This window comes from Pelobates fuscus, chromosome 3, assembly GCF_036172605.1.
Source record: "Pelobates fuscus isolate aPelFus1 chromosome 3, aPelFus1.pri, whole genome shotgun sequence".
NCBI lineage: Eukaryota > Metazoa > Chordata > Amphibia > Anura > Pelobatidae > Pelobates > Pelobates fuscus.
Genome location: NC_086319.1, coordinates 344,629,431 through 344,642,471, shown reverse-complemented (window position 1 = coordinate 344,642,471; position 13,041 = coordinate 344,629,431).

Genomic DNA, 13,041 nt, shown 5'->3' with positions numbered 1-13,041 from the left:
GAGATGCATTGATTCAATGCATCTCTATGAGGAGGTGCTGATTGGCCAAAACATGCCCCATGCCGATTTTAGCCAATTCAATTCTTTCCCCATGGGAAAGCATTGGATTGGCTAACAATCTGCCATTTTGATTATGTCACAAAGGGGGCGGAAATAAGGTGAATTTTAAACTTTTATAGCGGGGGGGGGGCAAGCCACCTAAACGGTGGGTTAAACACTATAGGGTCAGGAATACGTGTTTGTGTTCCTAACCCTAAAATGAGCTGTGGAACGTAGACATACTGGAAGCATACTTCCTTACAGTGGTTTTCTAGTTTGACTAATTTGGTCTTAAATGTGAAATTTTATTTAAATTCCCAACAAGTTTAACTTTAGGGTATAACACTGTTAATGAAGGATGGCGATCATCTAATCATCCCTACATTCATGTGCACCAATATGACTTGCTACCCACGTAGCGTTTTTTGTATGGCCATATAGGCCTTGTGGAAAAAAAGCACAATTAGCATCATGCTCACATTGCTTTAAGGAGACTTTTCTCTAGGGACCAAAGCCCCAAAATGATGAAAGTCCTGACAGATTTAATCTTATTACCGACTGGTTCCAGCTGGAGAAACGTAAAGTTCTACCTTCTTCCATCACACATGGAAACAGTGCTTTCAAATGCTTTTTCCAATGTCCGTAGTCTTTTGTTCTGAAATATCTTTCTCCACCACCAGATGCACCAGAAACCGGAATGAAAAAAAACCCTATTATTTTTCTTTAAACAAACCCTGAATTTCTTCAGTTTTATTTACTTTAACAGTGTTTATTCTGCTTTGTGAACTTTGTCACACATACCAACCACATGCTTCCTTTGTACATTTGGGACAAATTTGAGTATTTGACATGTTTAACCTTTTGTTATTATTTTCTTTTTATTAAAGATGTAGGTGTCGCCCAGGCAGGTAGAAGTTTGTAAAGACATATTTAAATTCATTATAAAAGGTACAGATTTGGTAAACTGAAGCTGTGAAAATTCTAAATAGAAATGTATGTTCAATTACAAAAAAATGTTAAAAAATGTAAAAAAAAAAAAAAATTTGTTGGTTGTAAGCTTCTTTGCAGAGTTCTCAACTCTGGCTACAGACATTTGTCAGATTAAAAAAAGGTTTCGTTATTTATAGGGTTCATTCATTAATTTTATTAATGACACGGAGGCTCCTATTATGCTATCTCTTTCTTACTTTATTCCTCAGCAGCAAAGAAAAATATACTGAAAGAGAAAAATATGTAGAATATGAAATATATAACAGATACAACCATATCTGCCTAGTAACAGGGCAGCCAATCAGTCTCTAGGAACAGTCCATAAATCTCTATCCTTGTATTTCCACTTCCTCTTTCTTTGCTGCTGTCCTCAGACCAGCTAAGTATTATTTTTTCTCTCCTACATAGTGTGCTTGATTGTATTTACAAGGGTTTTGTACCCTGTTTTTACTACCTAATTGTTATTGTTGACTACATTGTTTGTTAATTTCTGTATATCTGCGTTTATTTAGTCTATTTTATTGATGTTTTATTACTGTTCGCCTCCCCTGCGTTTTTCCCGTCGCTTCCCCTGTCTGTGTTGCCTTTTCACTCACCCAGACAGGGTTCGCGGCTAGCAGGGGTGACTTACATCGGAGTTTTATACTCCTTGGTTCCCTTCCCTCTCCCCTCGCGGCTGCGGTTGCGGCCGCGTTTGTTTGCCGACCCGATCGCTATCTCCTCGCACCCGCTGGTGCGAGGGAGTTCCCGGCCGCGTGTGACTCACGCGCTCCCCGGCCATTGGCGAGGGAGGAGCTTTGTGGCAGCGCGGCGCGCTCTGCACACGGCGGCCATCTTCTGCCTCATCACACGAGGGCTGGGCGTTTTTTTCAGCGGGTCGGCTCCCTTACCTCTCCCTTATTACTGTTCTGTGCAGGTATTTGCTTGTGGGTTAATCAACCCCTTATTGTTAGCTTTGTGTGTTCTCCCTAATACTGCTCTGACTCAGTATTGCATCGGTTGCTCGGTGCCTGATTATTATTATTTAAAGGGGCAGTACGTAAATTTATTTTCTGCTCTGCAAATTATGCAGGCTGGAGGTGAGGGTTCTGGTAGCCCCAGTTACCCCATTATGGACCCCTCTCAGACTCCTAATGCAGGGGACTTAGGCCTTACTCCCTCCCAGGAGTTCCAGGCCCTTATTGATTCTACTATGCAGAGGGCTCTGGCTTCGGCCATGGGGACCGTGTCCTCGTCCCTCTCCCACACTATCCAACAGGCGTTAACACTGCCTTTGACCCCTGTCATGTTGCCTGCTCCCATGCCTGCAGTTCAGACTCAGGCGGGTCGCAAGGCTCAAACTAAGGTTAAACATGTCTCTCCAGATGTGACGCAGGTGTTACCTGCCCTGACTGACGTGCCCATGGCCGTCCAAGATGGCGCGTTTCCGCGCAAGAGAGCCGCTGGCCGGGCAAAATCGGGCAGAAAATGGAAACGGGCGCGTGCCCGTGATGATGGATCGGATACCGATCAGACTGGAGAGTCGGATTCGGACCCCCCTGATTACGCCTCCTATGAGGAGGGGGGCTCCGGCGATGAGGCGGAGTTTGACGCTTCGGCACTTCCTCCGGGTGAGGGGCAGGACATCTGTGATCCTCAGGGTTACCCCCTGTTCGATCCCGATGATCTCCGCCATCCTCGCTCGGCGGAATGGGACCCGCCCGCGCACATTGCCAGTTATCTGGCACTTCGTATGCGTACCCCTCTCTCCAAAGAGGGGCGCAGTAAATTGAGGGCCGAGTGCCCGAGGCCTTCCGTGCCTGATGCGGCGTGCAAGACGCCAGAGGTTGACCCTCAGATCTCCCAATTCCTGGCTAAAACAGGCTGGAAACCCAGGAAGGGGCTAGAGTTTTCACTGCATAACTGCCAGGACAAGATCCTGGACACCCTGGGCCCCGCTGCCAAGCTCTATGAGCTTTTGGAGGCAGCTAAAGCTGGGACAAAACCCATCGACCTCGATGAGGCGATTGGGTGGGTCCAGAGGTTGATTTGCCTCCTTGGCAACGCAAATACGGCCATGTCGGCTGAACGCCGCAAGGCGATTTTGCTCAAGATTGAGCCAAAGTTAGTGAACCTCGCTGTGAAGGAGCCGGGTGCCTCGGCCAAAGGTATGCTCTTTGGGGAGTGCTTTGTCAAGGATTTGGGCTCCTTTGTGCGTACCTTCACCGCTCTTGATAAAGCGCAGTCTAACCTAAAACGGGTCTTTGGCCCTAAGGTTTTCCATGGGGCCGGGAGGTATAGGAGCCGTCCGCCCGGCCGTGGAGCTCGAGGTCCCTCGCGGACCCACAGAGTTTCCTTCTCCGCCCCCCGAACCTACCAGGAGTATAAGCCAGCACCCTTCTTCCCCTCACGTGGGAGACCTTGGCAAAGTCGAGGAGGTCGTGGACAACCCTCATACAGACGCCCTTACGGTGAGTACCCCAAAACGTGTGTCTTGCAGAGCGAGTGTGGGGGGCAGGTTAGCACTATTTCTAGAAATGTGGGGTATGATCACCACAGATGTATGGGTTCTGGAGACGGTCAGGGGTTTCCGTCTGGATCTGTTATCTCCCCCTGTCCAGACTTTTATCCCACAGGAACTGAGACTGCCGGACGATCAGTCCGAGCTAATTACCGCGGAGATCGCGGAGTTGTCTGCCAAACAGGCCATTCAAGAAATCCCTTACAACCACCCAGGATTTCTGAGCAATTTGTTTCTTGTCGCCAAGAAAGGCGGAGGTGTCCGCCCGGTGATAAACCTCAAACACCTGAATTTTTTCCTCCGTTACCATCACTTCAAGATGGAGGGTGCCCACTGTCTCCGGGACCTGCTACGTCAAGGGGATTGGATGGTCAAATTGGACCTCAAAGATGCCTACTTGACTATACCCATGGCAAAAGAGCACTGGGACTTATTGCACTTTACGTGGCAAGGTCGTCGATGGCGGTTTACCTGTCTGCCGTTCGGTCTATCTTCGGCTCCATGGTGTTTCACGAAGGTGATGAAGCCTGTGGTGGCTTTCCTCAGGGCCCGAGGGGTCCGCATGATTATTTACCTGGACGACATATTGATTATGTCCTCGTCCCCCGACCAACTTCTCAGACACCTGGGATGGACGGTAAACCTCCTGGAAGGCCTGGGCTTCCTCGTGAATTGGGAAAAATCCATTGTGGAACCAGTACAGAGGATAGAATTCCTGGGCTTCGAGGTCGATTCAGTCACCCAGTTTCTGTTCCTACCGGAAAGCAAACTTCGGTCGATGAAGAAGGAGATACGGCGTGCACTACGGGCCTCCTCTCTCTCCGTCCGGCAACTGGCGAGAGTGATCGGCCTCTTGAATTCAAGCGATTTTCCCAGGCCCATTACATTACCGGGCCCTACAACGTTTGAAAGGTTCCCATCTTCGGGCCGGGGGCTCGTACGAGAGCGTATTGACCCTGGACGACGACTCCAGAGACGAGCTACGATGGTGGTTGGACCACATGGAGGCATGGAACGGCCGGGCCATCTTCGGCTCCGCGCCGGACATGGTTATAGAGTCGGACGCGAGCCTACACGGTTGGGGCGCTCGCTGTGGCAGTATCTCCACCGGTGGAAGATGGTCCGAGGTCGAGTCGACCTTACACATAAATTGCCTGGAGCTTCTGGCAGGTTTGTTCGCCATTCGGAGCCTATCTCCGACTCAAGGGAATTGCTGCGTACTACTGCGCATGGACAATGTGTCCGCAGTCAGGTACATAAACCACCTGGGTGGTACGAAATCGAAACAGCTGGCGAACCTGGCAAGGGACTTCTGGCAGTTTTGCCTCCACAACGCTATATCGGTTACGGCCGAACATATTCCGGGACTGGACAACGAGTGGGCGGATTGGAATTCGCGTTACCTGAAAGATTCAGGAGACTGGCATTTACTATCCTCAACCTTCCGAAGGATGGACCGGCTATGGGGTCCTCTACACCTGGACTTGTTCGCGTCCAGACTGAACTCCCAACTGCCCCAGTATTTCAGTTGGAGACCGGACCCGACAGCCGCTGCGGTGGACGCGTTCTTACAGACGTGGCCGCTAGGGCGCCACTTTGCGTTCCCACCGTTCAATCTGATATCCCGGACGCTGACGTACGCGACCAGACAGGATAGCACGCTGGTAATGGTGGTTCCCCTGTGGCAATCTCAACCGTGGTTCCCCCGTCTCCTGGAAATGGCCATAGACTTCCCACGGATGATCGAAATGAGGCCGGATGTGCTTCTAGACCCGGATGGGAACTCGCACGAATTGGTGGATCAGAACTTGCTCCAACTCACGGCTTGGCTGATCTCAGGGGACCCTGGTGTGTCACGGACGTTTCGCAGGCGAAAGCTCGACTCTTGGAAAATGCCTGGGCGCCAGGTACCAGGCAGGCCTACAAGTCCGCATGGCGCGTGTGGTCTAGCTGGTGCTTGGGAAGATTGCTGGATCCACTTTCTGCCCCTCTAACTGCTCTGCTCAGTTTCCTGACTGAACGTTTCGATTCGGGTTTGGCCTATCGTACCCTTAATGTTTAAAGGTCGGCTATTTCGGCCGGACACAGAGGGCTAGATGGATCTCCGATTGGACAACATCCTGTTGTGTGTCGACTGTTGAAGGGTATCCGTTTCGCTAGGCCTCCAAGCTCTAGATACTCATCATTTTGGGACGTTAACATTGTCCTTGGTTTCTTGGACTCCTGGCCCTGTAATGAGGACCTGACTCTCAAACAGTTGTCATGGAAACTGGTCATGCTTCTGTGCTTACTTTCGTGCAAAAGAGTATCGGACGTCAGGGCTCTGGATTGGAACGCGATTTCGTTCACCCCGGAAGGTGTGTCGTTTAATATCTCAAGGAGGACTAAGTCGGCTTCCAAGTCGGTGGACTACCCTAGGTGCTCCGTCAGACCGGCTTTATGTCCTGTGGCTTGTCTCCAGGTCTATTTGGCTCGTACTCGACAGTTGAGGTCAACGGACTTGCCTCCACTATTTATTTCCTTTAAGGCACCGTTTCTACCTGTCTCCTCGACTACGTTAGCCCGCTGGGTTAAGGGTCTGCTTTCCGCTGCAGGAATTGATACTTCGATTTTTTCGGCACATTCGGTTAGGGGTGCCATGGCTTCGAAGGCTTCTACGATGGGATGTCGTCTGGACGACATCTTGAGAGCGGCGGACTGGTCTAAAGAATCTACGTTCCGTGATTTCTATTTCCGCCCGATTGAACATGTTTCTTCGTTGGTGGTGGCTCAGCTTTAAACTAGCATAATAGGAGCCTCCGTGTCATTAATAAAATTCCCAGATTTTACTAATAACATGACGTAAAGTCATGATTTTATTAATGACACGGAGGCGAGTATTATTCCCACCCACCCGCCCATGGATCTGGGGTAAGTTTATGTTTATGGTTCAATCGGGGTGATTTTTTCACTCATGGTAAGTGCACTTGGTTTACTTGTTTTGAATGCATATTCTTGTCGGGTGTGACATATATCTTTATTAATCTAACTAGGATTCTCGTGATGTACAGGTATTATGTATACGATATGTTACACTCAGGTCCTAAGTTTGGAGTTTACCACATATTTCTTTGTTTTACAGCTTGATTTCGTTATGTGGAAGTTACCAGTTGGAAAGTTAATCGTTACTAATATGGATGTTTCGGTTTGGGTCTTCGGTTCAGAAGGCAAAGAAGAGGAAGTGGAAATACAAGGATGGAGATTTATGGACTGTTCCTAGAGACTGATTGGCTGCCCTGTTACTAGGCAGATATGGTTGTATCTGTTATATATTTCATATTCTACATATTTTTCTCTTTCAGTATATTTTTCTTTGCTGCTGAGGAATAAAGTAAGAAAGAGATAGCATAATAGGAGCCTCCGTGTCATTAATAAAATCATGACTTTACGTCATGTTATTAGTAAAATCTGGGAATTGTAACACAAAGTGCATTTTGATTGACCTTGATAAATAATATTTTTGGGATTTTTTTTTCTTCATTGTAGAAATATATGGAGTGGAGTATATTATACAATATACTTTTATCTCACAATCCAGAAAATGTTCAGACTCTACGTACATGGACAGCCTTTACAAACATGCTTTACTGGTGCAATCACGTTAAAATGTTCAAAACATTCACTTCACCCATGTACAAGTTATATGCTGGTATGTTTGGGATTGCAAATTAAAAAAAATTACAGAAGAATAGTTAATAAGAGATCACATTAGGATGCAAGTATATTCACAAAATGCTTATGGCACAGGTTACCCCTTCTTTTGTGCAATTTGTTGTTGCATTTTATTTTGGCAAATGAAAACAGATTTTCTAAAAAATACCTAGTTGCATTTAACTGATTCTTTAAAGGGACACTGTAGGCACCCAGACCCCTTCTGCCCATTGGAGTGGTCTGGGTGCCAACTCCCACTACTCTTAACCCTGAAAGTGTAATTATTGCAGTTTTTTTTATAAACTGCAATAATTACCTTGCAGGGTTAACTCCACCTCTAGTGGCTGTCTACTAGACAGCCACTAGAGGGCACTTCCGTGTCCATAGCACAGGAAACCTGTGCTAGAGCGTCGCTCAATTCCCCATAGGAAAGCATTGAAAAGCATTTTCAATGCTTTCCTATGGAGAGCTCTGATTCGCATGCGCGGCATTGCCGCACATGTGCATTAGGTCTCCTCAGCCTGCGGACGGGATCAGTCTCGCCCACTGGCTGACATAATCACTGGGAGGAGCGGCGGCAAGCAGAAACCACAGCCGAGGGACATCGGTGGGGTCTCAGGTAAGTGACCTGAAGGGGATTCACCCCTTCACCCACCGGGGGATGGGTGGTGGGAGGGAGAGGGGACCTGCAGTGCCAGGAAAACAGATTGTTTCCCAACCCCTTAAGGACACATGATATGTGTGACATGTCATGATTCCCTTTTATACCAGAAGTTTGGTCCTTAAGGGGTTAAGTTCTTACAATTTTAATTTTGAACAGTCTCTATGGGATAACTTATTTAGATATCACCATGGCATACAGGTTAAGAAGTTTATAAAAATCTTAATTATGAAACGAACAGACCGTTCAAAGGTAGGCCTATAGATCAGAAACGGAAAACATTTTAATTGAAATGTGATCATTTTGACCTACTCTTTGAACATTCAATTTCCAATTTCCAGCTTACAGTATAAAGCCCCAAATATTTTTTCTAGAAGTTCAATTGGTACTTTCCAATTTGTATATTGTACCAATCATTAGAGGTAAAATAGGTTTTGTTCAGAACTAGAACCAGGTTTTCAACTACTGCTCTGCAGAAAGCAGTTTACAATAAGTCTAATCCTATGGTAGACTGCAATTACCCTTAAACCTCTTGAGATTTGTGCTTAGCTTTCATTGACCCAATGAACATTAACAGTACAAAAACAGTCTGTTCTAGAATGTTTATTTGAAGGAAATTCAATATATTTCTTTATTTAAAAGGTTTTAAAAAAAAAATAATTGTAGGACAAGACATTTGATAAAACGGAAAATTCACGCAGTCAATACCAGTCAAACCATATTTTCCCATCAAGTTATACATGATTTTATATAGAACGTGTATATATACATATACATCACAACACTCCACCCCTGCTTACAGCACACGTAACTGCAATCTAAAAAAAACCAAAAAAACACTTTATTGCAGTTTAAAATTTGAACACTAGTTTTGTCACGGCCTTCTCTCTAATCTAAATATTTTTTCCTTCATTCTCAGTTACACAAATTTTGGGCAATTTCCCAAATAAAACAAACAAATATTTAAAATAGATTGTTTATTGCACTACTTATAAGAGCAACTAAGTGGGTCATTTATTTTTAATTTTTATATCCAAATACAGCATCGTTCAGAAAAGACAAAATTCTCGAGCTTTACCCCCAGGTCTGTATCTCCAGATGGGGAGATCCTAGCAATAAGTGGTATAACCTCATGTCAAAAGATTTCTTAGGCACGTGGTACGGTTACAAATTTCTTTTTTTTTTTTTTTGCTCCTCACCCCCCTTTGTACATTTATAGGTTTTTTGTATGACTGACTTGCATATTTTCAATGTTTGGATAAATCAAATAGATCAAGAAGAAGCTGTTTTTTATGGCAACTATTTATTGATTTTCTTTCTGGAGTGCTGAGTTTTGGAGCACTTTTTTGATATTTTAACCACATGGTATTAAAAACATGCAAAGGGTTTTCCTTCTAGACACAGATGAAGAGGACGTCGGGTAACGTATAAGATTTACGTGGAAATGCACACTGTATGTTATTTCATGGCGTGTTATCAAACTGCATACCAGTCATTGACATCATATACATGCACGCTTACAGATTCTTCATATTAGTGGAGAACTGCAATCCCCCCAGAGTTGTTTAGAGACATACTCAATTCCTGATTTCATCACGTCCGTAAAGGTGTATTACAGCCTAGGGATATGTAAAGGAGAAAAACAAAATCCAGTTCTGGGGTGTTACAATATTAGGAATATACCGGTTTTAATTCTTAATTTTACAGCTATCGTTTCTTAAATAAACCTATGATCAGCCAACTTTTTTGGGGGGAGGATCAGTGCCAGGTCCCCTCAATATTCTACTGGTGCCATTGGCTCCCCACTATTTATCAGATATGTTAAACTGAATGGTTACAGTAAGCCCCATTGTTTGTACTGGCTGATCACCACATATCAGCCAGCTGCCACATTACACAACCCTCACACCATCAAGGTTTTTTGTTGTTGCTATGACTGTCACTGGGCTAATAGTCCTGAAAATAATTTCCCTTGCAAAATGCATGTAAAAGAGAATATATGAATGCCCATCTTACCCGATGCATTCTGCCAAGATGTTATTAAGAATCAGTGCTTTGCAAATGTCAAGATTTAATGCTTTATATAGGATTTAAATGTTTAAATAAAATAAATACATTTAAAAACAACAACCCACAAACACCTGAACTTAATAGTTGACTCGAAATACATCCAGCCAAATGATGGAGCCTCAGACGGGAGGAACGAATTTCAACCAATGTTGACTTTAATGAATTTGGGAATTGCCTATCTGGTTTGAATTCAGTAATATTCACCAAATAAACCTGTTAGAGTTTGATAAATGTATGTATTTGGTGGGCGGGGCCTGACTGCAGAGCCAAGCAGACGTGTCTGGCTGCGGATCCAGCAAAACGAGAAATTCGAAATTCTGCACTGGCAAACCCACAGAACTGGTTCTTCTTGTTGCCCTTGTCGACTGAGAGACCTCCACGAAAATACAGCTCATGTGGGGATACTCACCGGCCTCGCTAACCCGGTTCCTACCGGCATGGACGGCATATGGGAGACGGCCGTTCCCCGACCGCCGACCAGCGGGGGTTATCCCGGTCCCCACCAGCCCCAAGCACATGGCAAATCGGCATTACGCCACCCACCAGGATGCTGGCCCAAAACATAGTAGGCCAAACAACATGGAAGAGGCAGCCAAGCAGCCCGTGCCCACACCACAGCCACTGAGAAGCGACCAGGTGGTCGATAGGATATAAAATGGGCCTAATCCATGGGCCTGGAGCTGCAGCTCCATCAGCCCCTATGTTAATCCGGCCTGCAGATAAGGGATGTATAGTCTATTAAAAGCCTGTACTCCATATGATCGGGGCTCAGACATTTTGGACATGAGTTCAGCTGAGACCCAATCGGTGAGAATAAAGACCTTTGCTTCCTGAACTGACCTGTGTCCGGACTCTGTGTGCGTGGCTTCTTAAGGATAGGATATTTCGGCGTTTCTGGCAGGCCCTGCACAGGTGACTGGCACAACCGCCGCCACCCACTTATACGCTGAAGGTGAGGGGAACAGGGGGGCGAGCTGTCCTGAGCACTCAACGCACCCAGGCAACTGCCTCAAGGGCGGAAAACCCACCCAGGACAGCGGTCACTCGGAGACCCCCTCCAAAGCATCGCCCACATACTACAAGGACCATACGCCGCAGGCGGCGATATAACAGCGCGACCCTCCGTAGCACCTGGAAAGGGGAAGACACGGCCTCATTGAGCTCCTGAGTCTTTGAGGAGAAGATGCAGACCGGCTACAAAGCCTGGACTGGAGACAAGGCCTCAACGCTCCCGCGCCGCCCAGATGAACAAGCGGACGCCAGAAAGTTCACCACCACGCTGCCCAACATGGACGGGTCGGCGACCGGCTGCCAAAGCGTCCTGGCACGAGCACCAAAGTTGCCACCTACAGGTATCAGATGACCATACGCTCACACCAATATCCTGAGAACAACTCAGAGGGCGGCAGAAGCTGTTTACCCACATACCATGGACATACTATCAATGTGATCGCTACAAGTGTAATGATTTAATTATCATACCCTCTTCTAATCCTATCCCTACATACTAAGTTTTATGGTTACCTACTACCCAAAATTCAGGGGCGCCGACATTTTGTATAAATACGCACAGCACGGTTGCTCGCGCTTTAGACCTCCACTGGCATAACCAGGGGCATTCATGGTGAGGTCAGGGCTAGGTGGCTTACCCAGCATGACTAAATAATCAACAGCTTATAATGCACAGTGATCTATATATGCTTGTGCCTACATTTTTGCCTTTTGCGATGGTCATGCCTACCTTAACTCTGAGCATCCTCCTGATAAAATGGCTGACCCCACCTAGGAGTCACTCATGCTTAAAAGTTATTGAACATTGCTTATGTCTAGCTACTTTTACTACTATTACGCTAACTTGTTATTAATATGCTGGAACGCTTAAGTAATATAAAATGAGGCTGTTTCTCATAGACGTTACATTGTGTTATCATGCTCTCAACCTGTAAGACAAAGTTCACCCCCTCTCTTTTATTGAGGCAAGCGTTAAACTGGGTACAGAATAAAGAAAAGATTGACCAAAAAATAAATTTAAAAAAATGATTTGGTATTTTTATTTTCAAACCAATTGCAATTTTAAATGTATCCTGTTAGGTAAATGGAGGACCCTACAACAGCCCAGGTCTTCTGCAGCTCATTGGAACAGACAGAAACTTCAGAAATGCAGGGTTTTGAGAACCAGAAAAACCCAACTGTAAAATCAGTTTTCTAGGAGTTCCATGTCAAAATATTTCTTCAGTGATACGTCTTTATAGCTACTACATCAACTACAGCTACGTAGAAAAGGTCATAATACAGTTTGAACGTGGCACAGTGACTAAAATGTCCTTTTATCATATTACTTTAAACATTATACCTAAAATGTAAAAGGATGGCATCTATAATAGGTCTGGTTAGAAACACATGAAGATATGGTGGCCTCTTTGGCATGCATTTTTTAAGATATTCAGGAAATGTTACTGAATTAAAAAGATGCATCACATGGATGATGCTGTATTGCAAATATGGGTGGACAAACAGAAAAAAAAAAATCTGCTTAAATTTCTAAATTATTCAGATTAGAATTATATAAATTTTTTAAAAACATTAAGTCATGGTAGATAAGCAGGCCATACTGGCAGTGCCACTTTGTACAATAGTTCATAGTCAGAAGAGGCAACGTTATCCACCCCAAACATTTTCAAAATACCAATTGCCAACAGCCCTGAATTCAGCAAGTCCATTTTGATCTATTACTCTGGCCTATGTTTTTAACTGGGGTGGGAGGAAATGACAGTAGGTTTTTAACTAATGTGAGCCAGTTCTATTAAAACAAGCTCAGCAGCATTATCCATGGAATTCCACCCACAGAAGAGCACTTTTGCAAGCCTTGGTAGGGGGGGATCTGGGTTGGTGGCCTTAAAACGCAGCTTGTAATTCTGTCCTCATGCCCACCAAGAGGATAATTCAATTTCACAGCTACAAACTGAACCCAGCACGGGGGGGTGCCTGTGAAAATTTGCATTACTGCCGTGTTCCTGTCCTATCCAAGCTATAAGGTTGGAAAAATTGGCAAGTATACAAATGGTTATATGACAGACTTATTTAAATACCT